We start from the raw sequence: 4878 nt of genomic DNA, 5'->3' as shown, positions 1-4878 counted from the left end.
GCCAAAAAAAAAAAAAAAAACCAACTTGCTTTTCAATAGTCTGGGAAGAAGGTACCAGAGGCAAATCTGTAACAGTACAGAAACCTAAACTCTAGGCATACTTAGAGCTATCCAAGGTCAGGAAAACGATCTTGATTTTATACATGTAGACCTTGTCTGTCAAAGTAGTAGGGAAAAAGGCAGAAGCACTTACTCTAACGGTACTCACGGATCCGTGTGATTAATAATCACAACTAGAAGTGGAAAGAATTATTCAGGATGGCCTTAAGGACTAGTTTTTGAGCCATATGTGATACATTGCCTGGGAGTTCTGAACTGGTAAAGAGCTATTTGGGAAAAAAAAATGCTACTTTTTCAGAAGTTCTATAGGTGGTGTTTTAAACAGAGATACTGTTAACATATTTTATACCTCTAGGCTGTGTCTTTGGGGGAATATACAAGACCTATTTGCTTCAAAAGTATCTCGAGATACTTTCTTTCCTTTTTTTTTTCGAGACAGGGTCTCACTCTGTTACCCAGACTGGAGTACAGTGGTTCTATCACAGCTCACAGCAGCCTCAACCTCCTGGGCTGAAGTGGTCCTCCCAGCTCAGCCTCCTGAGTAGGAGGGGCTACAAGCATGAACCACCAGGCCCAGCTAATTTTTGTATTTTTTGTAGAGACAGAGTTTCCTCATGTTGCCCAGGCTGGTCTCAAACTTCTGAGCTCAAGTGATCCTCCCACCTTGGCCTCCCAAAGTGCTGAGATTACATGCATGAGCCACCACAGTTGGACTTACCAGCTACTTTCTGAAAGGGTTAGAATGTGTTGGCAGGATCCTAGATGTGTCTATTGTTAAGACCATTTTGAGAGAATGATTTTTTAAAATTTCACTAGGTATTAGTTTTCTACTGTTGCCGTAACAAATTATCACAACCTTAATGACTTAAAAACAACTCAAGTCTATAATCTTAGATTTCTGGAAGTCATAAGTCCTAAAATCAAGGTGTCAGCAGGACTGTATTTCTTCTGGAGGTTCCAGGAGAGATTTTAATTCTTTGTCTTTTCCAATTTCCAGAAGCCCCCTGCATTCCTTGGCTTGTAGCATGTTTTCTTACATCGCTTTGACCTCTACTTACATCCTCACATCTCCTGCTTTGACTCTCACCCTCCTGCCTCTCCTTTATAAGGACCCTTGTGATCAAGGATAATCTCTCCATATCAAGGTCCCTGACTTCACATCTGCAAAGACTTTTTTTTTTCTTTGAGACAAAGTCTCACCCTGTAGCCCATGCTGGAATGCACTGGCAAAATCTCAGTTCACTGCAACCTCTGCCTCGTGGGTTCAAGTGATTCACCTGCCTCAGCCTCCAAAGTAGCTGGGATTACAGGTGTGTGCCACCACACCTGGCTAGTTTTTGTATTTTTAGTAGAGATGGGGTTTCATCATGTTGGTCAACATGGTCTCGAACTCCTGGCGTCAGGTGATCTGCATATCTCTGTCTCCCAAAGTGCTGGGATTATAGGCATGAGTCATTGTTCCCAGTTGCAAATACTTCCTTTGATATGTGAGGTAATATATTCACAGGTTCTGGGGATTAGGACATGAATATATTTGTGGAGCTTTTTTTAAATTTTTTTGGCCTACCACACAGGCTGGCATTTCTTCACAGGATTCTTGACATGCTTTTCCTATTTGAGGAATGTTATGAACTGAATGTTTTCATCCCATAAAATTCACATGTTGAAATCCTACCCCTCACTGTGATGGTATTAGGAGGTAGGGTCTTTGGGAGGTAATTAGGTTGTAAGGGTGGAGCCTTCATGAATGGAATTAGTGCCCCAATAAGAGATATTCCAAAGACTCCTCTTGTCCTCTTTCCTCTATGTGATGATACAATGAGAAGATGGCCATCTGCAACTTGGAAGAGGACACTACGCAGAAGCTGATCGTGCTGGCACCTTGATCTCAGACTTTCAGGCTCCAGAACTGTGAGAAATAAATTTCTGTTGCTTATGAGACACCCAGGCTATAGTGTTCTGTGATAGCATCCTGCACTCACTAAGAAATGAAATTGGCATTTGAAGGATGCCTTTCTTTGGATGATCAAAAGTCATCCGTTGGCTCAGGCCTGTAATCCCAGCACTTTGGGATGCTGAGGCGGGAGGATCACCAGAAGTCAGGAGTTCGAGACCAGCCTGACCAACATAACAAAACTCTGTCTCTACTAAAAATACAAAAATTAGTCGGGCATGGTGGCAGGCATGTGCAATCCCAGCTACTCAGTAAGCCAAGGCAGGGAGGTGCCCACTTGAACCTGGGAGGTGGAGGTTGCAGTGAGCCCAGATCACACCACTGCACTCTCCAGCCTGGGTGACAGAGCTAGACTCTGTCAAAAAAAAAAAGAAATCGTCTGTGGTCCTTAAATGGCACAACAAGAGATGTCACCCTGGGGCTTCACTTTTCTTAGATAAGATATTGTTAGTCTTTACAAGCTGATATCCTAGGCAGCCTGGAGAATACCTCTTGGCTGCTAAAACAATCCACACCATGGGTCGTGCTTTTGTATGTATCCCAACATAAACTATGAGACTGTGGGCGCATAATGTATAATGACAACACTCACAACAATACAACTGTCTCCTCGAATACCTAGGGAGGAATTTATCACTCCCTTTCTTGATGCTTACCAATTACACAAAGAGCTTGTGGTTAAAGGGTGAAAAATCTTGTATTTTCCTATGTTTTTGGCCTAGATCATGGGGTGTGTTAGGCGTCTGGTTTTAATGATTATTTTAATGGCATTTTAAGCCACAGGCTTAGATGGCTCCTCTCTCTTGCCAGTTCTCACTTGTCTTTTATGTCCTACAAGCCCTGTTCTTCAAACCCCACTGGGCAGAGAGAGCTTTCTCCTGTGAGGCGTGTGCAGTGCCAAGCAAATCACTGGCCCTCTGCAAATAATAATAGTGTTTGGGGCTGTGACAGGAGATGGAAACTGGACATTTTCTGACCCTCAGTTCCAGTGTATTCTCAGAGCACATTCATTTTGGCATATACTTTGGAAACTAAAAGCTCTCTGAGGGAGTATCAATCACTTTTATGGTGATGTCAGTAACTATATGTATGTGGTCACATGTATGCATTTTGATTACAACATCCATAACTTCATTTAAAAAATGGCTGAAGGCCTACTATGTGTAAATCATGTTGAGCACAGTGGGGTGAAAGATGATGAAAGTTGCTGTAGGTCTGTTGTGTGTGTATGTAGCATGCAAGTGAACACACATAAACACATAAGTGGAATGTATGTACACATGTGTATATAGTAGCTTTTTAAATTAGATTGATAATTTGATCCTTTTATTTGAAAGAATACTTTGGAAACCAAACCTAATTTCAACTGAAGAAGTTTCTTTTTACCATTGGCAACGCTTTTTGAAATAAACAGATGATTTAGGGGCCATCAAAGGATCCTTAAAGCCACTTGTCTCTCAATATTTTTTTCACTTTTGACTCTGATGATATCAAAATGACTTAATAGTATTTAAGTTCTAGAATCTTTGGCACTGCCAGTGTGTGTTCATCACAGGTTTGAGGAAGTAGAGAGGATATGGTATAAATTTCTATTCTCTCATGTATGTGTGCATGTGTGTGTATAGAGAGTGTCCTATTTAGATGCTTCTGAGCAACAAGGATGTTCTACGTGGTGATGGCAGGTATGAGTATAGGAGTGGCTTCTTTTAGGGGGAGGCACAGACAACAAGTTTATTTGGTGAATGCTGATGGCAAATGTCATCCAAGAGAGACAGTATGGGAAAGGCGCTGTGATAAGAGAGCCTAGGGAGCCTTCAGGATAGATAGAAAATCTCACCAGGGGAAGACAACATGGGCTCTGGGAGACTGGGAAGGTCCTCAGCCATTCAGCACTGTAAGGATGAGCTCTGCCCCATGGGCCCGTCACCCCGACAGGATATGCCTCACAAATGCTTCATAGTCGATACAACCATTGCTGCCCTCGTTCCCTTCCACTAGCACCTCTACTTCTTCCTCTGTTATCTTCTCACCCAGTGTGACAAGAACATGCCAGAAGTCAACACCCATGATGGTGCCATTTCCTTCCTTGTCAAACACCTGAAGTCCTTCTACATAATCTTCATAGGTGCCCTGGTCCTTGTTCTTGGCCACCGTCTGCAGCATGGGCAGAAAGTGCTCAAAGTCCAGCACCTTCACATTCATCTAATTACTCTTGGGGTTCCCCAGAACCTTGACCACCTCAGTGTTAGTGGGGTTCTGACCCAGGGCCCTCATCACATCCCCACATTTGTTGTACAGGATCTTGCCATCACCTATTCGGTCAAACAGCTGGAAGGCCTCCTTGAACTCTGCGATCTGGTCCTCGGTGAAGTCACACATCATGAGTGCTCAGCTCTGCGGGACTTTTCCCTGCAGTAATGGCCAGGAGTGGCTTTTTATAAAGGATTTAAACTGATATCCGCCTCTCTATCCTGCCCCAGGCTTTCTTGGTTAGTAGCAAAGGGTGACTTGAGATGTAAGAAGTTAGCTCCGGCTGCCTCTGGAGACTCCTAGCCCACAGTTGACTAAATGTCACTTATTTGGGGATAAAGACTATTCGAAAGTTTGAAGAATTCTTCTCTCTTTCCTTTCCATCCCTCCCTGGGGAATGAGCCCTGAACCACACTCCTACTCTTACACTAAAATCCCCTTATTAATCCATTTAAAAATTTCTTCGTGAGACCTTATTCATTTTCAATGGCTTTGATGTTGCTGTAACAATGGATTCAGAAATTGTTTTGGTTAATGAAATTTGACTCTCTGGAAAGCCCCATTCCTTCGCTCCCCTTTGAAACATGCCTGTAATGATAATGACAATGTACTAG

At 42.9% G+C, this 4878-nt stretch overlaps 1 pseudogene; it reads right to left on the bottom strand.

The window, feature by feature from the left end:
- Positions 1-3937: 3937 nt before the first annotated feature.
- On the bottom strand, positions 3938-4418 carry LOC116483486 (myosin light polypeptide 6-like; annotated as a pseudogene).
- Positions 4419-4878: the final 460 nt, after the last annotated feature.

Source organism: Hylobates moloch, unplaced genomic scaffold, assembly GCF_009828535.3.
Source record: "Hylobates moloch isolate HMO894 unplaced genomic scaffold, HMol_V3 SCAFFOLD_15, whole genome shotgun sequence".
Lineage (NCBI taxonomy): Eukaryota > Metazoa > Chordata > Mammalia > Primates > Hylobatidae > Hylobates > Hylobates moloch.
The sequence above is the reverse complement of the archived record's forward strand: the minus strand, read 5'-3'. Positions and strand labels throughout refer to the sequence as shown.